Raw genomic sequence first — 22,579 nt, 5'->3', positions numbered from 1 at the left:
AAATTAAGTAAACTCATCACAAATTAGATTTATAAGGGGCGCCTGGGTGGCTCAGTCGGAGAAGCCTCCGACTTCGGCTCAGGTCAGATCTCATGCTCGTGGGTTCGAGCCCCGCGTCAGGCTCTGTGCTGACAGCTAGCTCAGAGCCTGGAGCCTGCTTCCGGTTCTGTGTCTCCTTCTCTCTCTGCCCCTCCCCCTCTCATGCTCTGTCTCTCTCTGTATTAAAAATAAATAAAACATTAAAAAAAGTTTAAAAAAAAAAGAAAAAAGATTTTTAATAAGCGGGACAACAAATAATAGTATTTGATTCATGGGGCGCCTGGGTGGCACAGTCGGTTAAGCATCCAACTTCAGCTCAGGTCATGATCTCACAGTTGGTGAGTTTGAGCCCTGCGTCTTGCTCTGTGCTGACAGCTCAGAGCCTGGAGCCTGTTTCGGATTCTGGATCTCCCTCTCTCTCTGCCCCTCCCCTCCTTACTCTCTGTCTTTCTCAAAAACAAATAAACATTAAAAAATTAAAAAATAGTATATGATTCATGAGGTTAAGAAAATTAAAATACTGGATACAATAGTATGTCAAATGAGGAAGAGAAAAAAATCCTCACATGTCCATTAAGCAGAGAGTGGTTAGATCTATCTTATCCGATAATGTTTAATCCATTAAAAAGGCAGATTTAAAGGAATATCAGACACTTTCATGATCGACAGTAACCAAACCAAACTGCACATAGCATCATGTCATCATCTGCCCACAGTGAAAGTTTTACTTCTTCCTTATCAATTTGGATGCCTTGTATTCCTTTTTCTTAACCCTGTGGCTAGGACTTCTCGTATTACACTGAAAAGGTGGTGAGGTTGGATATCCTTGTCCTGTTCCTGATCCGATAAGTGAATTTAGTAAAGTTACAGGATAGAAAATCAATGTACAGAAATCCACTGCATTTCTATACACCGATAATGAAGCAACAGAAAGAAATTAGAAAAGCAATCTGATTTTTAACTGCACCAAAAATAATAAAATACCTAGGAAAAACCTTAACCAAGGAAGTGAAAGACCTGTACTCTGAAAACTATGAAATGTTGATGGAAGAAATTGAAGACGATACTAATGGAAAGATATTTCATGCTCAGGGATTGGAAGAACAAATACTGTTAAAATGTCCATACTACCCAAAGCAATCTACAGACTTAATGCAATCCCTATCAAAATACTGATAGCATTCTTCGCAGAACTAGAACACATAATCCTAAAATTTGTATGGAACCACAAAAGACCCCAAATAGCCAAATCAATCTTGGTAAAGAAAAACAAAGCTGGAGGAATCACAATTCTAGATTTTAAGTTTTTTTAATTTAATTTTTTAAAATGTTTTTATTTATTTTTGAGACAGAGAGAGAGACACAGTATGAGTGGGGAGGGGCAGAGAGAGGAAGGGAGACACAGAATCGGAAGGAGCCCGACGTGGGGCTCGAACCCACCAATGTGAGATCATGACCTGAGCCAAAGTTGGAGGCTTAACCGACGGAGCCACCCAGGCGCCCCTAGATTTTGAGTTTTACTGTGAGCTGTAGTAATCAAAACAGTATGGTACTGGCACAAAAATAGACACATAGAGGGATGCTTGGGTGGCGTGCTCAGTTAAGCATCTGACTTTGGCTCCAGTCCTCCGGTCATGATCTCACAGTTCATGAGTTTGAGCCCCACATCAATCTCTCTGCTGTCAGCACAGAACCTGCTTTGGATCTTCTCTCTGTCTGTCTCTCTCAAAAATAAATAAACATTAAATAAATGGAAAGATATATCTATGGGTTATAGGACTTAATATTGTTAGATGGCGTAGTCCCCAAAATTGATCTAAAACTTAAGCAGTCTCTGTCAAAATCCCTGCTGCCTTCATTGCAAAAATTGACAAGATGATCTTCAAATTCATGTAGAAATGCATGAGACCCCGAATGGAGAAAACATTCTTGAAAAGGAAGAAGAAAGTTGGAGTACTCATACCTCCTGATTTTAAAAACTTACTACAAAGCTGCAATAATCAAGATTGTGTAGTAATGGCAAAAGGATAGACAAAGCTGTGGGGTAGGATTAAAAGTCCAGAAATAAGCATATGCTTTTATAGTCAGTTGATTACCAACAACACGATGCCGTGGGGGAAAAGTAGTCTTGTCAACAAACCCTACCTCACACCATACACAAAACGTTAGCTCAAAATGGATCAAAGACCTAGATGTCAGACCTAAACCTGTAACAGTTTTAGGAAAAAAACAGGCATACATCTACATGACCTTGGATTAGATAATTGTTTCTTAGACATGACATCAAAAGCACAGGAATGAAAGAAAAACTAGCTAAACTGGACTTCATCAAAACTTCAAACTTTTGTGCTTCCAATGACAGCATCAAGACATTGACAAGACAACCCACAGACTAACAGAAAAGATTCGCACACTGTATATCTCATGGAGGACTTGTATCTAGAATATAAAAAGAATTCTTCCAACGCAATAATAAAAAGACAGCTAACCCAATTCAAAATGGCAAAGGAGTTGAGCATAAATTTCTTTCAGAGAAGAAATGGTCAATAGGCACATGAAGGAAATGTGACCCCAAACCACAATGAGACCATTTCACACCCAGATGGTTATATTAAAAAAAAAAAAAAAAGATACCACAAGTCCCACAATAACAAGTGTCAGCCAGGATGTGGAGATATTGCCACTTTCATGCATTTCGAGCAGGGATGGAAAATAGTACAGATCCTTTGGAAAATGGCCTGGCAGTTCCTCAAGAAAATAAATGGTGGGTTACCCTAGGGCTCCGAAATTCCACTCCTGGGTACGCAGCCGAGAGAAGTGAAGATGTCCGTTCACACAAACTCTTGTACACGAGTGTTCATAGCAGTACTATTCAACATAGCCAATAAGTGGAAACCCAAATATCTGTGAATGGAGAAGCAAAATGTAACATACGTATATGACGGAGTGTTATCAGCTATAAACAGGAGTGAAGTGCTGATTCATGCTATAACATTGATGAGTCATGAAAACATTATGCTAAGTGAAAGAAGCCAGACATAGGGGCGCCTAGGTGGCTCAGTTGGTTGAGCATCAGACTTAAGCTCAGGTCATGATCTCATGGTTTGTGAGTTCGAGCCCCACATCAGGCTCTGTGCTGACAGCTCAGAGCCTGGAGTCTGCTTTGGATTCTGTGTCTCCCTCTCTCTCTCTGCCCCTCCTCACTCGTGTTCAGACTCGCTCTCTCAAAAAGAAATAAAACATCCAAAAACAAAAGTTAAAAAAAAGAAGCCAGACATAAAAGACCACACATTGTATCATCCCATTTATGTTAAGTATCTGGAATAGCAAAATCCACAGAGAAATTTAGTGGTGGCCAGGGGCTGGACAGGGAAATGGGGAGTGAGTGCTGATGGATATGGGATTTCCTTTGGGGACAGCAATGTTCTGGAACAGATACTAGTAATGGTTGCCCAACTTGGTGACTATACTTAAAATCGCTGAATTGTACACTTTAAGATGGTAGATACTATAGTATGTGAATATATAAAAAGAAAAGTCAAGGAAACAACAAAGTAGAAACTAATAAAAGAAGTAAAGCTGAACTAGAGATTAACAAAGGTGAAAGCTGGTACTTTGAATAAACTAATAAAAAGATATGTAGAGGCTGCTTTTCGGCAACAGGCGTGAGCAGTGGGAACCTGAGAAAAAGGCAGAAGGACCCAGAACGACCCACCTCAAAATACCCATAAGCCCTAGCTGGCTAGGTGTAGGCACCAAAACAGGAAAATTTCATACGTACTCCTACTTCCTCACCCCCCCACCCCCCGCCATTAACTGCAGCCCCCCACCCCTACCCCCGGGCAGACAGTCTCTTCGTTGCTGTCCAGCCCTTCCTCCCTTGCAGCGTATTCCATAAACTTCTATCTCCTTTGTTCTGCCTTGGGTGAATTCTATCATCTCTGAGACACCAGCCTCCACCCCACAAGATCGGGACACCCCACAAGGTTGGGACACCCCACAAGACAGACTTCTGTCAAGACTATCAAAAAAAAGAATTGAGACGGGGCCCCTGGGTGGCTCAGTTGGTTAAGCGTCCGACTTCAGCTCAGGTCATGATCTCAAGGCTCATGAGTTCAAGCCCCGTGTCGGGCTCTGTGCTGACAGCTCGGAGCCCAGAGCTCGCTTTGGATTCTGTGTCTCCCTCTCCCTCTGCCCCTCCCCCGCTCACACTCTGTTCTGTCTCTTCCAAATAAATAAACGTTAAAAAAAAATTTAAAAAGAGTTGAATTACAAAGAATGGAAATCAGAAATAACCACAGACACGGCAGAGGTTTCTTAATAATATAACTACAGTAGGTGGAATTTTACAGCAGTACATTTGAAAACTTAGGTGACATGGACAATTTCCTGGAAAATAAAAGATGTGCTAAAACTGAGAACAAAAATAGACCAATAAATATTTTTAAGATGAGTCAGCAGTTAACCATCTCCATTCCTCCCCCTGGGGTACAGACAACACAAGGCTTTATCAGGCCCCGAGGGCTAACAACTCAGGGCGGTAAAACTCTTAATTCTCCCCCAAATGGACCTAACATTTCAATCTAGAGCCAAAGGGTTTTTGATGGAATTGAAGGGTTTATTTTAAAATGTAGGGGCGCCTGGGTGACTCAGTCGGTTGAGCATCCAGCTTCGGCTCAGGTCATGATCTCACGGTTCATGGGTTCGAGCCCCGTGTCGGGCTCTGTGCTGGCAACTCAGAGCCTGGAGCCTGCTGCCGATTCTGTGTGTCCCTCTCTCTTTGCCCCTCCCTTGCTCATGATCTGTCTCTCTCTCTCTAAATAAATAAATGTTAAAAAAATGTATATATACGATCAAAGGATTAAGACAATTTAGACAGTTTTTAAGAAGAAACGCAGGATGGGGGACCTCTCCTCCGTAGCAGGTATAATTGTGTCTAAGACATTGTAATATTGTCCAGATGACATATAATTAAATCAACGGAACAACATAGAGACTCAGAAACTGACCCAGGCTGGCGTGGGAAGCAGTACATGAGAGAGATAGGCATGCAGATCCCTGGGAGGAAGGTGGGCCAGACAATAAATGGTGGAGGGAGGCTCAGTTGTCTATCTGGAAAATAACCGGTTCCTCCTTCCCACCCCACAGGCGAATCAATTCTGGGAAGGACTGAATGACTTCAATGTTAAAAGGGAAACATTTTAAACCTTCAGAAGAGGGGCGCCTGGGTGGCTCAGTCGGTTAAGCCTCTGGCTTCAGCTCAGGTCAGATCTCATGTTTGTGGGTTCGAGCCCCGCATCAGGCTCTGTGCTGACAGCTAGCTCAGAGCCTGGAGCCTGCTTCTGGTTCTGTGACTCCTTCTCTCTCTGCCCCTCCCCCTCTCATGCTCTGTCTCTTTTTGTATCAAAAATAAAAAACAAAAAAACCCATTAAACTTTCAGAAGAAAACATAGGAGAATATGAGGTAGGAGAGGATTTCTTTAAAAAGGTTTGCAGAAAGCATAAACCAGAAACCGTAATATGAATACATTTGACTACCTTTATTTTCTTTTTTAATTTTTTTATGTCTTTTAGTTATTTTTGAAAGACAGAGAGAGACAGCGCGAGCAGGGGAGGGTCAGAGAGAGAGGGAGACACAGATCAGAGATGCGAGGAGGGATTTGGCCATATTGAAAACGCTTCCTTTCCTAAGCTGCTGGAAGGTACATAGGTGTATCTACATTTCTTTTTTAAGATTAAAAAAATTTTTTAAGTTTATTTTGAGAGAGACAGAGACAGTACAAATGGGGGTGGGACAGAGAGAGAGAGAGAGAGAGAGAGAGAGAGAGAGAGAGAGAGAGAGAATCCCAACAGGCTCAGTGCTGCCAGCGCATAACCCAAGGTGGGGCTCGAACTCAGGAATCGCAAGATTATGACCTGAGCCAAAACCAAGAGTCAGACACTTAACCGACTGAACCACCCAGTGCCCCTAAGAGGTGTTTTTTTTTTCAATAGCAACCTCTACACCCAACTAGAAACAGACTCACAACCCCAAGATTAAAAGTCTCTAGCTCTGTCGACTGAGCCAGCCAGGTGCCCTTACCTTTTTCTCTTTTTATAGTCTGGAATATTTCTTTAAGTGATTAGAATGAGGTAAGTCCACATAGCCTGACATAGAAACATTTCCAAGATGTGTTAAGTTAAAACAAGTTGGAAGTATGATCTCTTTGATATAAAAAAAAACCAAGCTGTGTGTGTATTTATATACATGTTATGTATTACATACCCTTTTAGAGGGACATCTTTAGGGAAAATAGGAGGCAGTGAGGTGCGGAGAGGTCTCGTGAACGGAGAGGATGTGTTTTACCCCGTGCACTTGTAAGCAGCTTAAAATCGTATGTGTAATAATTTTAAATGATTTTGAGGATTTCAATGAGTCAAGAAAAATGCAGATACTCCACGATCCAGCAATTTCAATTCTAGGAATTCATCTTGACAAAGAATCACTGAAGGACAGTTTGTAATAGAGAAAATTTAAACCAACATGTGCACGAAATAGGCAAATTGTGAAATTTATATAACCGTGCGGCAGATAAACTGTAGTTTATCAAATCCCTACGTTCATGTTTTCCTTTAATCCCTGCAAGGTTGACATCATCATTTCCCTCATTTTATAGAGGAGGAAACTGAGGCTCAGGGAGATTGAGCCATTTGGCTAAAGTCACTTAGAATCGATATGGCAGACAGAGGACTTGAATCCCAGTCTATTTGATTCGTCATTCATCTTGACCACTGTGCCCCCTACTGGCATTAAGAAGGATAAATTGAGTTCAATGTCAACTGCCTTAAAAAGCTGTCCGTGCTATATTATTATGGAAAAGAGAGATTGTAAAATGGTTATACAGTAAGATTTCAATTTTGTGACCTGAGGGGGGGAACTCTTGAAATATCTGGAGGAATATTCACCAACTCTTACTGGTGCTGATGTGGGTGGAAGGTAGTGATAGGGTTAGGTCTATGTGTATGGGATAGAAATTTCCGAAAGGTTTGAATTTTTCACTCAGAAAGGGGATTCCTTTCATAAACAGAAAAATAAATAAAGATTTAAAAACAAAGGCAGTAGCCATTCTGGGTCGCTGGGAGCAGGGTGGCAAGGTGAGCCCGAAGCTCCGTGGAGGAGGGCGCCAGGGCGCCAGCGGCATTCCGGAGGATGAGCAGCCGTCGGGTCTGAGACTTGAGTGCCTGCCCTTAGGCACCACCGGCCCTGGCTTGAGTTTTGTTTGGCCTGCACAGCACTGACCGTTTTGTCCTTTTATAGTTTATTGTCAAGTTGGTTTGCATATAACACCCAGGGCTCATCCCCACAAGTGCCCTCCTCCATCACCCCCCTTCCCCTCTCCCCCTCCCCCATCAGCCCTCAGTTTGTTCTCAGTATTCAAGAGTCTCTCACGGTTTGCTTCCCTCCCTCTCCCCAACTATTTTCCCCCGTCCCCTGCCCCATGGTCCTCTGTTAAGTTTCTCCTGTTCCACTTATAAATGAAAACACATGGTATCTGTCCTTCTCCGCCTCACTTATTTCACTTAGCATGACACCCTCGAGGTCCATCCACGTTGCCACAAATGGCCAGATTTCATTCTTTCTCATTGCCATGTAGTATTCCGTTGTACAGATAAACCACATCTTGATCCATTCATCAGATGATGGACATGTGGACTCTTTCCATGATTTGGCTATTGTGGAAAGTGCCGCTATGAACATTGGGGTACATGTGCTCCTATGCATCAGCACTCCTGTATCCCTTGGGTAAATCCCTAGCAGTGCTATTGCTGGGTCATAGGGGAGTTCTATGGATAGTTTTTTGAGGAACTTCCACACTGTTTTCCAGAGGGGCTGCACCAGTTTACATTCCCACCACCAGTGTAGGAGGGCAGCACTGACAATTTTTATAAATTAGTTGTCCTTGCTACAATATATGATTTCACACAAGAAGGATTTTGGGGTTCTCCAGGACACAGACTACCTGGACTCACTGGGCCCACTTCCCAGTTAGGGATGCGGCCAGTACTTTCCAGTTCCCAGCGGCCAAGTTCACTCTTGCTCATTATCTGTCCCAGCTCTGTGGGCATTGGCCTCGTTACCTGCGTTACCTGCGGCAGGCCTGGAAATGGAGACGGTTTTTGGCACTCCTTGACTAGCGAGGCTCACTCCTCAACTCAGCGGGTGTTGGTTCCAGGGGGCACACATCAGGAATTCTTCCCATCATTTATCTGACACACATTGATTACATTCTGTTTCTTCTCTATCCGGAACCCATGCTGGTGGGTTGAATGAATGAATCAATGAAAGGAAACCTCATTTAGAATGGAGCCAGGAGGCCAGCAGGGGGCGCTCTCACACCGAGCATTTAGCGGTCAACCGCGGATCCAACAGGAAGAGAGGGAACTTGCTAGTGGATAGATTCTACTTTACGGTCTGAGCAGGAGGAAGGCAACTGTCCTCTTCCTCCGGCAACAGCCCAGCCAATGACAGACAGTCACAGCTCAGCCACTGACAAGCCTTCAAGTTCCCAGTTTACAACTCCCAACTGCCCACTCGCCTCTGTCAAACAATGGTCCTCTCCCTGGTTCCGGGACTTGGCTGGGGTTTTTCCCCGTAGTAGCTTGCTTGTCCCACACGGTAGTCCTCAGCGGTTCCCCAGTAAACCCATCTCCTGCTGGTAAAGCAGCTGGCTGTGCCAGATGATGCCACACGGAGGAGAAAAGAGTTGTGCACTTAATAAGCTGCCCAGATCACAACATTGTAAGGAAATAAACGGTTCTTGGTGCAAACCTTTCAGTGTTAGGGTGGTTAGTTTCACAGCCGTGGACAGTGGGCACTGTGTCCGGTTTGTGTCCCTGTTCCCAGCCCCAGGGCCAGCACCTGGGACAAAATTAGAGCTCAGTGAATATCGAAGGAGTAAATCACAAACGTTTAGATAGATGAATAGATGGGTGGACACGTGACGGCCCTGGAGTGGGGGGTTCTGGCAGAGTCAGGGACACAGAGGGTAGCAGCTTGGTGGAGAAGCGAGGGGACATTGGGACTGTTTGGACTCATTTCCTGAGCAGGGTTCCAATCAGAGCCGCTCGAGGTGGCTTACCACAGGCAGTGGGGACGCGGCTGTTGCAGCGAGATAATACTCCCATCCGGGGCCCAGAGCCTCCGCAGGGTGGCGGTTTGGGAGCCGCATGCGCAGAAGGAAGGCCTGGGGTGGCCTCTATGTCACTCAGTCCCAGTTAAGTCTCGCATGATTGCAACTGAACACCTGGAGGGTAGGTGTGGTTTTTTTTTTTTGTTTTGTTTTGTTTTTTTTTTAGTTTAGTTTAGTTTTGTTTTATCCTTCCAACCTCTGCGGTCCAAGGAGGCAGCTGGAAGGAGCCTGATGGCCACGCCCGTTTCCACTCACTGCACTGACAAAGGCCGTCCTAATGGGACACTGGGACTCCCCCATGGTGGGCTTCAGACTGCCTCCCCCGACCCTCCCTCATGCACTTTGTCCTGTGGCCAAACGTCATTCGTCCTCACGTTCCCCTCCCCCCCCCCCAACTCCGCTGGTCTCTTGGGAAAAGGATTCTTCTCTCTTGTTCCTCTGGGTGGAAGATGTCTTGCTTCTCCCGTTTGCCCAGGAGATCCCCAGCGCACCCCCAAAGTCACTTCCAAGCACGGGCTGGAAACCCAAACGACTGTCTCCCTCCTCTCGGTGCCCGTGGCACGGAGCCACTGCGAACACAGTCCCACGAGCCCCTATCTTGTCATCGCTCCGTGGCTGTGGCCTCCGTCGGGGCAGAGTTTGGAATAATAAAAATGACTCCTCCGTGTGTGCTGTAAATCGTAGGGATTATCACACAGCCCGTGTGTGTTGGGCTCTGAGCGGATGCCAGGCACGGTTTGAATTCTGGTAACAATCCTGTGAGCCAGGTCCTGTGATCATGCTTGTTTCACGGATGAGGGAACCGAGGTGCACGAAGTTTGAGTAACTTGCCTGAGGTTCGCAGAGCCACTAGGGAAAGACCGAGTCAGGACCGCAGCCCAGGCCGGTGGCCCCACAGCCCCATCGTCTCCCCTTTTACTTTGACCCTGGCCATTTTCCCAATCCCTGTCCTGGGACTTGCTGCTGGGTTTTTGTTTTTTTTTAAAGTAAGGTCTCAGCTCAATGTGGGGTTTGAACTCGTGACCCCAAGATCAAGAGTCGCCTGCTCTACTGACTGAGCCAGCCAGGTGCCCCAAGTTGCCATTTTATTTTTTTTATATATTTATTTTTAAGTTTTATTTATTTATTTTGAGAGAGAGAGAGACAGAGAGAGAGAGAACAAGCAGGGGAGGGGCAGAGAGATGGGGACAGAGATCTGAAGCAGGCTCTGTGCTGACAGCAGAAAGCCCGACACAGGGCTCGAACTCACAAACTGGGAGATCGTGACCTGAGCCAAAGTTGGATGCTTAACCGACTGAGCCACCCCGGTGCCCTGCAAGTTGCCATTTTATTGATGAGAAAGCAAAAGCTCCGAGAAGCTAGGGAACTTCGCCAGAGTCACCCTGCTGGGGACTGGCCGAGCTTCCCCAACACGCTGTAGCACTTCTGTGAGCCAGTAGGCCCCGCCGTGGGGACCAGTTCCCCCAGGGCCTGTGGTGAGGTGCACCCCTAACCCAAGCAGTGTCTGGGGCTAAGCCACCCCACGGTGTCGGGGGAAAGCCAGGGAAGAATCACCACCAGGCTAGACAGCCTGAGTGTCGTCAGAGGGCAGAGCCGAGACAGGGAGCCACGTCAGAACCCTGAACGCGGGCCCGGAGGGCACGTGTAAGGCCAGAGAATACAGGGGTGGGCTAAGGACAGGTCCAGGGACAGCACCTCTTACCCACGTGTACAAAGAAAGGTGTTAGGGGTGGGGCATCTAGGTGGCTCAGTCAGTTAGGTGTCCGGCTCAGGTCATGATCTCATGGTTTCTGAGTTTGAGCCCCGAGTCGGGCTCTGTGCTGACAGCATGGGAGCCTGCTTGGGATTCTCTCTCTCTCTCTCTCTCTCAAAAATAAATAAATAGGGGCACCTGGGTGGCTCAGTCCGTTAAATCTGACTTCGGCTCAGGTCATGATCTCATGGTTCACAGGTTTGAGCCCCGTGTCGGGGCTCTTCTCTGCCCCTCCCCCATTTGTGTTCTTTCTCTTCCTCTCTCAAAAATAAATAAACATTAAAAAAAAAAAGTATTGGGGCAATAAGGTGCCTGCTTGGGCCATCAGCTCGCACTCAGCCAGTTTGCAGGTGTTTATCGGGCCCGCATGTGCCGGGGACAGGGCTCTGTTGCTGGAGGCTCGGTAGAGAACCCAAAGACACTTCCTGCCTTCCTGAGCCTTCCTGCGCAGTGCAGGGAATGTGGGACACACACTTTTCCTTCTGCCTCTTTCCCATAAGAATGCACAGGGATTCCCTCCTGCCCTTGATTCAGTCGTTTCTTTTCTTTTCTTTTCTTTTTTTAAAATTTTTTAGTGTTTATTTTTGAAGGAGTGAGAGACAAAGTGTGAGCAGAAGAGGGGCAGAGAGAGAGGGAGACACAGAATCCAAAGACAGGCTCCAGGCTCTGAGCTAGCTGTCAGCACAGTGCCCGATGCGGGGCCTGAACCCATGAACCGCGAGATCATGACCTGAGCTGAAGTTGGACGCTTAACTGACTGAGCCACCCAGGCGCCCCAATGCAGTCATTTCTTTATCCAACAAGTATTTACTGAGTGCTCAGCATGAGCCAGGTTCTAAGTGGACAGAAGGCATTCATGAGCAAAACAGATAGAAGTCCCACCTCATGGAGGTTCCAGTCAATGGGCAACAAACAAACAAGGAAACACACAGAGAAGTGTTGACTTTGGGAAATGAAGAGGGGAGGGGCGGGGAGCAGGTGGGAGGACTCAGGGTGTCCGAAAGGAGGAGATGCCGTCCTTCTACCTCTGCAGAAGGCCGACGTGGGCTTGGGCTCGGTGGCCCCAGGAGGACAAGGGGATGAATGTGGGAGGCTGGGGGCTAGAGGAGTCACCGCCGGTTCTCTCAGAAAGAGGGACCGGGGTCCGTGCAGAGAAACACAGGAGAATGCAGGGAGGCGCGTGCCCGGGGAATCCTGTGGCCCAAGTTCATAGTCAAACAGCCTTCTGAGTATCTACTTGCTTCTCCTCAGGTGCAGATACCACGTAGGCCGGTGATGGGCCCATCCGAGGTGCTCCTGGATGTTTCTGGATGTGCTCCTGATCCGAGGCGACCCCTAATTCTCCTCTCCTTGAGTGTGAGCTGGGCTGGGCAATTCACTTCTAATGAGTAAGTGATGGCCGAGGCTTGTGACATCCGGTCACAAAAGGTACTCTGGCTTCCTGCTTGCCCTCTGTCTCAGTCGCTCACCCTGGGGGAAGCCGGTTGCCAGGTCGTGCAGACACGCAGGCCGCCCTAAGGGGCAGGACCACAGGGTGCGGTCCTGAGGCCCTGCGGCCCTCGGCCATGACAGTGAGTCCCCAGGGCAGGGGACCCTGCAAGCCCCCGGCTCCGCTGAAGCCTTCAGATGATGGCAGCTCTGGCCACATCTTGACTGCAAACCTCATGAGAGACGGCGGGTCACGACTTCCTAGCTCCTTTGCTCCTGAATTCCTGACCCGCGGAACCGCGAGGTGGTAAATTGCTTTTTGATTCAAACCACAAAGTTCTGGGATAATTTTTCTGCAACAACAGATAACTAATATGCCAGGTGTCTATTTGATAGAGAGAGGGGGGCAGTCGGAGGACAGGCTCCCATCTGGTTATGCAAGAACCCAGCTCCTTCCACTTGTGGCTCCGCCTCCCCCCAGGGGCCCTCTGCGTGCCCTGGAGTCCTCTGTGTGCCCTGGAGTCGTCTGTATTTGGCTGGAAGTCAGGGATATAGGAAGTGAGGAGGATCGTTAGGGAGCTTTTTAAAGGCCACTCGTGGTATGTGCCTCGGTGGCTCAGTTGGTTAAGCCCAGACTTTGGCTCTGGTCATGATCTTAGGGTTCATGGGTTCAATCCCCATGTCCGGCTCTGTGCTGGCAGCTCAGAGCCTGGAGCCTGCTTTGGATTCTGTGTCTCCCTCTTTCTCCATTCTTCCCCTACTCAGGCTCTGTGTGTGTGTCTCTCTCTCAAAAATAAATAAACATTAGGGGCGCCCAGGTGGTTCAGTCGGTTGGACGTCAGACTCATGATCTCATAGTTCAGGAGTTTGAGCCCCGCGTTGGGCTCTGTGCTGACAGCTCAGAGCCTGGAGCCTGCTTCAGATTCTGTGTCTCCCTCTCTCTGCCCCTATCCCTCTGGTGTGCACGCTCTCTTTCTGTCTCTCTCTTTCTTTCTCAAGAATAAATAAACATTAAAATTTTTTTAAATAAATAAGTGAACATTAAGAGAAATGAAGGCCACCCCTGGTAATGAATAATAAAATATGATGAAACGTGGGATGGGGAAGTGACATTTAAGATGGAAGCGAAAGATGACTAGGGCGTAGGGTGGGGGAAGGGAGAACGGAACCAGGATGCCTAGATAGTCCCTCTGGCCTGGAAGTGTGGGTGTATTTTAGGAAACAAGGAGAATCCCTGAGTGATGAGCCTGGGGGGTGGGGGGAGACTGAGAATAACCGAAAATGAGTCTGAGGAGGTGGGCGGAGCCCCAGCGCCCCTGGCCTTGTAAACAGCCAGCTTTACAGGAGGGTCCCTGCCACAGAGGACAGAGCAGGTCTGCGGGGGAGGTTGGGGGGGGGGTGTGGGCCCAGTACAGGGAGGGACAGGAGGAGGGAGGGGGCACCAGCTGGAGCAGGAAGAGTGGTCAGGAAGCAGCCACTCAGGCAGAGATAAAGACAGCTGGGCAGGGCAGACAGACACACGGACGGGATGGAGGGCCAGGCTGAGGTGTTGGAGTAGCGTGGGGGAGGGGCCAAGGGAGAAGCGGGGTAGCCCCAGGCTTCGGTGAGGAAGACAGAATTATTCTCTAAGGTGGGGAATCCCAGAGACCAGGTCTAGAGGCAGCCTGTTGAGTTCCATTTCTAAAATTATATAATATTTGGGGGCGCCTGGGTGGCACGGTCGGTTAAGGGCCGGACTTCAGCTCAGGTCGTGATCTCACAGTCCGTGAGTTCGAGGCCCACGTCAGGCTCTGTGTTGACAGCTCAGAGCCTGGAGCCTGCTTCAGATTCTGTGTCTCCCTCTCTCTCTGCTCCTCCCCTGCTCACTCTCTGCCTCTCTCTCTCAAAAATAAATAAACATTAAAAAAATTAAAATTATGAAATATTTGATATGTACAAAATAATTGTTGTCAAATATACATAAGCCATGGAGTGAAAGAATATAAACACCTAATGTGAAAAACAACACATTAGCCACACTGGTGTTTCGCCTTTTCCTCCTTCCAACTCATCTCCCTGACTTCCACACCTCTATATTATTTTATTTTTTTAAGTTTATTTATTTGAGAGAGAGAGAGAGAGAAAGAGCGCACACACGTTGCGGGGGAGAGGGGCAGAGAGAGAGAGGTAGAGAGAGAATTCCACGCAGGCTCCTACTTGTCAGCGCAGAGCCCAATACGGGGCTCGATCCCAGCAACTGTGAGATCATGACCTGAGCAGAAATCAAGAGTGAGAGGCTCAACCGATGGAGCCCCCGCAAGCGCCCCGCCATTTGACATTTGCAGTGACACATTGGGCAGATTCCACATTTTTTAGTGTCTAGCACGGGACCTGATAAATGACACTTATTTATAATAAATGGTAACTATCTCTGCCCCTCTCCTGCTTGCACACATTCTCTCTTTCTCAAAATAAATAAATATTTTAAAAAATAATAATAATAAAAAATTTAGCCTGCCTCAAGCTTGCCAGGTTTGTCGATACTCTTGGTATTATCAAAAAACCCAATTTTGACTTTAAAATTCTTTTTCTATGTTATTAATTTCTGCTCTTATATTTGTGAGTTTATTCCTTCTACTTCCATTAGGCATATGTTTTCTCTCTTTTTTTTAATGTTGATTTATTTTTGAGAGAGACAGACAGAGAGGGAGCGGGGGAGGGGTGGAGAGAGAGGGAGTCCCAGAATCTGACGTGGGCTCCAGGCGCTGAGCTGTCAGCCCAGGGCCCGACACGAGGCTCGAACCCGCAAACCGATCATGAGATCATGACCTGAGCTGAAGTCGGACACGTCACTGACAGAATCACCCAGGTGCCCCTCTCTTCTTTTTTTTTTTCAAGCTCTTTATTTCGAAATCATTTTAGGCTCGCTGGAAATTGCAAAAACAGTGCCAGGAGTTCCTGTATACCCTTCACTAAACTTTTCTAAATGCTAACGTCTTACACAACCACAGGAGAGTTATTAAAACCAGGAAATGAACGATGCTATAATACTGTTAGCTAAACTGTAGCCTTGTTTTATTTGTGCCAGTGGTCCCACTGATGTCTTTTGCCTGGTCTAGAGTCCAATCCAGGACTCCAAGTTGCGTGTCATTGCTGTATTATTTGTTGTTACGTAATCATTATCCTAACACGTCGTAGCTTAACACAACAGATATTTGTTATCTCACGGTTTCTGTGGGTCAGGAATTTGGGAGCTGCGTAGGTGGGTAGGTCTTGGTCAGGGTCTCGGAGGGCGCTGCATCCATGATGTCAGCCTGGACTGTGGTCCTCTGACGCCTTGATTAGGACGGGGGGGGCCCGAGTTCAAGGTGGCCTGTTCACGTAACTGCAGGAGGTGCCAGTTCATCAGTCCATCGCCGAGCGGGTCTCTCCACGGTGTTGAGTGTTTAATATGGCAGCTGGCTCCGCCCAGGGAAAGGGCGGCTGAAGCTGCAAAGCCCTTTATGACCTAGCTTCAGATATCACACGTGTCATTTTCACAATATCCTGTTGGCAGAGTCCTGAATAGCAGCGTCCCTCAGGCCATTTTGGAGGCTGGTGACCACACTTGTCATGCCTCTTTGGTCTCCTCCAATCTGGAACGCTTTGTCAGATTTATCTTTGTTCCAGGAACCTGACACTTTTTATTTTTTAAAGCATACTGGCCAGCTATTTTCTAGAATATCCCTCGATTTGGATTTATCTGATGTTCTGTAACGATTACTTTGAGATTATTCGTTTTGGGTACGAATGCTCCAGCAGTGAAATCCTCCATCTTAGATGGTACGGGATGTTGGTATATCTCTTTTTTTTTTTTTTTTAAATAATCTTTACCAAGTTGGTTTCCATATAACACCCAGGGCTCTTCCCCACAAGTGCCCTCCTCCATGCCCATCACCCCCCTCCGCTTCCCCCCTCCCTCTTCAGCCCTCAGTTTGTTTTCAGTATTCAAGAGTCTCATGATTTGCCTCCCTCCCTCTCCCTAACTCTTTCCCCCACTTTCCCCTTCCCCTTCCCATGGTCCCCTGTTAGGTTTCTCCTGTTCCACATATGAGTGACAACATATGGTATCTGTCCTTCTCCGCCTGACTTATTTCGCTTAGCATGACACCCTCGAGGTCCATCCACGTTGCTACGAATGGTCAGATTTCATTCGTTCTCATTGCCATGTAGTACTCCATTGTATAGATACACCACATCTTCTTGATCCACTCATCAGGTGATGGGCATTCAGGCTCTTTCCATGATTTGGCTATTGTTGACAGTGCCGCTATGAACATTGGGGTACATGTGCCCCTCTGTATCAGCACTCCTGTATCCCTTGGGTAGATCCCAAGGTGGTGCCTTCCAGATTTCTTCCCTGTGAAGTTACTCCTTTTCTCTTTGTGATTAGTAACCATCTATGGGGAGAGACTTTGGATTTATGTAAATATCTTGTTTCTTATCATACTTTTACTTACTAATTTTTAACATCCATCAATGATGCATGCCTGCAACAATTATTACTGTGAGGTTTGCCTAATGATGATTTTCTATTTCTTTTTATTTTTTTAATGTTTATTTAGTTTGAGACAGAGAGAGCGAGCTTGCATGTGTACACAAGAGCAGGGGAAGGGCATAAAGAGAGGGAGAAAGAGAATCCCAAAACTGTTTCTTGCTGTCAGCGCCGAGCCTGATGTGGGGCTCGAACTCACGAACCATGAGATCATAACCTGAACTGAAATCAAGAATAAGCCACCCAGGCACCTCCTGATTTCCTTTTTTTTTAAATTAAATTTTTTTAAACATTTATTTATTTTTGAGAGACCAAGAGAGACAGAGAGCAAATGAGGGAGAGGCAGAGAGAGAGGGAGACACAGAATCCAAAGCAGTCTGTCTGCACAGACCCCACACGGGACTCGAACCCACGAACCATGAGATCATGACCTGAGCTGAAGTCGGAAGTTCATCTGACTGAGCCCCCCAGGCGCCCCGATAGTTTCAGAAATTCTAGCCCAGCTTTCATATTGATGGAGATGCATTCTCAGGGGGAAATTCCTAGAGGCGGCATTGCTGGGCCAAAAAGTAAGTCCATATGTAGCTTTGCTAGAAGTTGCCAGATTTTCCTGTGGAAAGGTTGTTGTACTGGTTCCCGTTTCCATTGGTGACATACGAGGTCTGTTTCCCCACAGCCTCACCAACAAAATACATTGTGGTATTATTTACTCTTTACCAATCTGATGGGTGTAAGGTTTAATAGATGGAGGCAGAGATGGGAGGACAAAGAAACCACGTTATGGAGCCAAGAAGGCCTTTATTGGGATCTGCGATTCCCGGGCGAGGTTCCGTGACTCTGGAGCAGGGAGTCAGGGAAGTCGTGCCTGATATGGGAGAGCAAGGTGTTTTATGGGTGCAGGAGTTCCGGGTTTGAGCTCAGGGGGGCCAATAGCCAAGTAGGGACATCTTTGGACGGTGGCAGGATTCAATTGGCTGTTCGCTTCGGTGGGAAGGGGGATGCTGGAATTCCATGGTGAGGCATTCCAGTTTGAGACAGTCCAGCTTGAGAGTGGGGGTCGTCAGTCCTGGTGGCGCCTGGATCTGTTATCTGGCCTGCAATAAAATGGCCGCTGGTGCTTTTCAAATGGCTTGGGTCATCCCAGGTTTGCAAGTGGGGGTTGTCAGTGCTCACAGCTCTCCACAGCAAAGTGGCCGCTCAGTTGCCTTCCCATGGCAACTCTTACAATGGGTGTTTCGATGTTGATTTAATTTGATTTATTTGAGTTTGAACATATTTTCGTATGTTTGAAAAAGATTCTTATTTTTATTTTTATTACTTTATTTTTATTTTAAAGAGAGAGATTGAGAATGGGTGAGAAGGGCGGGGGGAGAGAGAGAATCTCAAGCAGGCTCCCTGCTCAGTGCAGAGCCCGGGACTTGATCCCACGACCCTGGGATCATGGCCTGAGCCAAAATCAAGGGTGGGACACTCAACCCACTGAGTCACCCAGGTGCCCCTGAAAAAGATTTTTATGTCTTTTATTCTGGGAATTTTCTGTTCAGATCTTTTTCCATTTTAATATTTTATTTATTTATTTATTTTGATACAGAGAGAGACAGAGACAGAGCATTAGAGGGGGAGATGCAGAGAGAGAAGGAGACACAGACCAGAAGCAGGCTCCAGGCTCTGAGCTAGCTGTCAGCACAGAGCCTGATGAGGGGCTCGAACCCACAAACGTGAGATCTGACCTGAGCCGAAGCCGGAGGCTTAACCGACTGAGCCACCCAGGCGCCCCTCTTTTTCCATTTTAAAAAATTAGGGTTAAAAAATTTTTTAATGAAAAAATAAAATTGGGATTTATGTCTTTTGTCTCCCATTTTGTAATAGTTCTTTATATATTAAGGATATAAATAAAATTTTTTCTCTTAATTTGTCAGGTGTCTTTGGAAACTATGAGGAGCTTTTGTTTTCTATTTTATATATGATGTTCCTATTGCTAGAATGTTTTATGGGGATCAAGTAGTAACATGAGGTAATTTCAACAGCAAATAAAAGGCTCCTCTCTTAAGGCTTTAAAATAAAGGACATTTATTATTTCATATAACAAGAAGTTTGGGTAGGTGGTAAATTCCTCTGATAATTAAGTGGTTCAATGATGTCATCAGATAATCTAGCATTTTCTTATGTTTCTATTCCGACATTCTCAGTGTCTTGATTTTTGTCTCCTGATGTGTCCTCTAGTGGTCCTCAGATGGCTGTCACAGCTTGTTTACAGCATTTTAATAATGTTTTATTTATTTACTTATTTAGAGAGATTGCATGAGCGTGCAAGAGGGGGAGGAGCAGAGAGAGAGAGATTGAGAGAAAGAAAGAGAGAGAGACAGAGGATCTGGAGTGGGCTAGGCGCTGACAGCAGAGAGGCTGACTTGGGGCTTGAATTCAAACCGTAAGATCATGACCCGAGCTGAAGTCGAATGTTTAACCGACTGAGCCACCCGCACGCCCCTTGTTTATGGCATTTTTGCCATGCAAAATACCATGCAAAATTTCTTCATGGAAGGCAGTCACATTTATTAAACTCCTCTTTTATCATCTCTGGATATTGAATCAGAATAAAAAGCCCTTTTCTACTCAGAGGTTAAAGAGGAAGTCACCCATATTTTCTTCTAGTGCTTCCGTGGTTTTGTATTTTACATTTAGATTCCTCATCCAACAACTCACAGTTAGTTATGGAATGGGTCTATTTTTTTTCTTTGTCCAAATGGTTAGTCAGTTGCCCCACACCATTTATTATAAAGGTCATCTTCTCTCTAGTGAGTTGAGATGAGTTCCGTGTCTCCTTTCCTGTACCAATTTCTACTGTTCTTTGCTTAGGTTTTCTATTCTGTTCCATTAGTCTGTCCATCCATCTACCACTACCATCTGTGTTAATTACAGAGGCTTTATAGCATGTTTTAGTGCCCACTAGTCCTCTGTATCGTGATCTATCCTTGCGATAGCTCTCTATCTATTGGGTTTTAGCACCTTCTTTCTGTACCAGGAATCTGGGAGCAGCGTAGTTGAGGACTCTGGCTTGAGGGTCTCATGGGCTACTCTAGCTGTTGGGCAAGTCTACAGTCAACTCAAGGCTCCATGGAGGCTGAAGCCTGCAGAGTCACCTTCTAAGCTCTCTCATGAGGTTGTGGGCTGACCTCTGTTCCTTCCTGTCTGGAGACTTCAGTTCCTTGCGGCATGAGCCTCTCCATGGGACTGCTTACAACATGGTTTCCTGCCAGAGTCTAGCTCCAGCAGGTCCTGGGGTCCCTGAAAGGATGGACAGTGTCAGCACAAGAGAGTAATGAGAGAGCCACAAGTTTCTCCCTTGGTCACCAGTCAGGCATCTCTGTTCAGTCTGCTTTGGTGCCTTTTTTTTTTTTTTTTTTTACTGGTTAAGCAATAACATGACATGAGAAAATAGAAACTGTTTACAGTTTCTAACTCTTAGTGATAAGGTGCTTTAATCATCAAAGGTGTACAGACACAAGTTTTACAGAAGTATTTTTGTAGAACCATTCCAGTTTATTCTTGGCGTCATTCCCCAAGATTAAGAAAGTAACAAACCTATCCTATTTTGTACGGGTTGGTTTTTGGCCAATAATTATGACTTTGTTTTTAATTAACAAGTTATAACCAAGTCATGTAATGCACTTACAGTAAGGTTAAGTAAATTTTACAGCCAAGAGAATAACAAGATGTTTTTAGTAAAAACAGGATAATATACATATTATTTAAGTTAGTAATGCTAAAATTAAAACATAGGTTAAATTGTATATAGATAGGCTGGGAATATTTTATCTAGCTCAACAACCACAAGAGAAAGAATGTTTGTTAACAAGTTGCTAGAGAAAGCCCTTTCTCTGATGTAAGCATAATGGGGGCCCTGTGTGTGTTGACCCTGCACCTGGGTTTCTAGTTTTTTATCCATCCTCATAGCTGAAGTCAGTACAAGGGAGGGTATTTGTGACTCCAATTAGTAAAGGTGTATGTAGCCACTTATGTCTGGTCCTTGTCTGTTTCTTATCTCTGAGTTAGGCTCTTCTTCTCTGGGCCAGAGTTCATCATAACTCTTGTATTTTTAGCGCCCCCCCCCCGCCCCCGCCTTATCTTTTGGGTCTGCAAGGCTCATTAGAAGAGTTTTGTCAAATATTCATAATGTTTTGATCCAAAATCTCTTATGCAGGGACAGGAAAATGCCTCTCCTTATGGGGTAACCGTGTGGGGAATATCGGTCTGACTTGGAACACTGTAAGGCCTAATCAATAGCAACAGGCCTAATTTCACATGAGCAGTAGTAGCAGAAGGAGATGCCAGTCTCCCCTCTCATGGCAGGAGCCGTGAAAACGTCTGCCATTTCCTTGCTGTGACTGTGTCACCCAGCAAGGCCGATGTGGCTCCCAGCAGTTTCCCTCAGAATAACTGATCTGAGAGAGAAAGGAAGAGAGATCCAAGACAGAAACCTCAGGTTCTATAACCTCGTCTCAGAACTGACATATTATCACATCTGCTGTGTTTTATTCGTTCAACCCAGGAACAGTGTAGGAGGGGATTATGAAAGGGAGTGGCCACTGGAAGAAGGCGTCAGTGGGGGCCCCTTGGAGGATGGCTCCCAAATCTTCCTTCCTAGTCGTTGTGCCCAGTACTTTCCTGACTACTTTTGCAGCATGAACTTTAGCATTAGCTTGTCTAAGTTGTTGCTATTTTTATTGGGGTTCATTAAAATAATAAATTAACTGGGGGCACCTGGGTGGCTCAGTCGGTTGAGCGTCTGCCTCTTGGTTTCGGCTCAGGTTGAGATCCTGGAGTTGTGGATGGAGCCCCATGTTGGACTCCGTGCTGAGTGTGGAGCCTTCTTGGGATTTTCTCTCTCTCTTCCTCTTGCATTTTCTCTCTCTCACTCTCAAATAAAAAAATTAACTTCAGAATCACTGACATCTTTACAAAGTTGATGGAACTCCCATTCCAAGAACAGAGACGTCTTTCTACTTTCTACTTTCTACACCTACTGTTGTGTCTTTCAGCAATATTTTATTTTTATTATTTGTTTTTTTAGCAATATTTTAAAGTTTTCCTCATTTAGTCTTTACAGATTTCTTGTTAAGTTTCTTCCCAGGAAATCAATCTTCTTTGTGCTGTTGTAAATAAATTTCTCTGCCATTGCATCTTCTGATTATGGTTTATTGTATATAAAGACTACTGATTTCTATATGTTAATTTTCTATCCACTCAACTTACTGAAACATTTTATTGTTTGAGTTAGTTTAATCATTGATTTTCTTGGGTTTTATAGGTGCGTTGTCATTAATATCTCCAAATAGGGATAGTTTTATGCCTTCTTTATCATTTCTTATGCTTTAAATTATTTTTAACTCCCACAAATGGTTAATACCTGTAGTAAAACGTTGAGTAGCAGAGAGAGTGGGCATTCTTTTTTTTTTTAATGTTTTATTTTATTTTTGATACAGAGAGAGACAGAGCATGAGAGGGGGAGGGGCAGAGAGAGAGGGAGACACAGAACCGGAAGCAGGCTCCAGGCTCTGAGCTAGCTGTCAGCACAGAGCCTGACACGGGGCTCGAACCCACGGACGTGAGATCTGACCTGAGCCAAAGCCGGAGGCTTAACCGACTGAGCCACCCAGGCGCCCCAAGAGTGGGCAT

General features: G+C 45.9%; 1 protein-coding gene across 1 annotated transcript in view; it reads left to right on the top strand.

The window, feature by feature from the left end:
- The first annotated feature begins 16,137 nt into the window (after positions 1 to 16,137).
- The window catches only part of SPDYC (speedy/RINGO cell cycle regulator family member C), a 24,773-nt gene continuing 18,331 nt past the window's right edge, over positions 16,138 to 22,579 (top strand). The window contains exon 1 of the mRNA XM_029914692.1: positions 16,138 to 16,191. The gene's annotated coding sequence lies outside the window, so the exon portion shown is untranslated. The remainder of the gene's footprint in view (positions 16,192 to 22,579) is intronic.

Source organism: Suricata suricatta, chromosome 11, assembly GCF_006229205.1.
Source record: "Suricata suricatta isolate VVHF042 chromosome 11, meerkat_22Aug2017_6uvM2_HiC, whole genome shotgun sequence".
Classification (NCBI taxonomy): Eukaryota; Metazoa; Chordata; class Mammalia; order Carnivora; family Herpestidae; genus Suricata; species Suricata suricatta.
The sequence above is the reverse complement of the archived record's forward strand: the minus strand, read 5'-3'. Positions and strand labels throughout refer to the sequence as shown.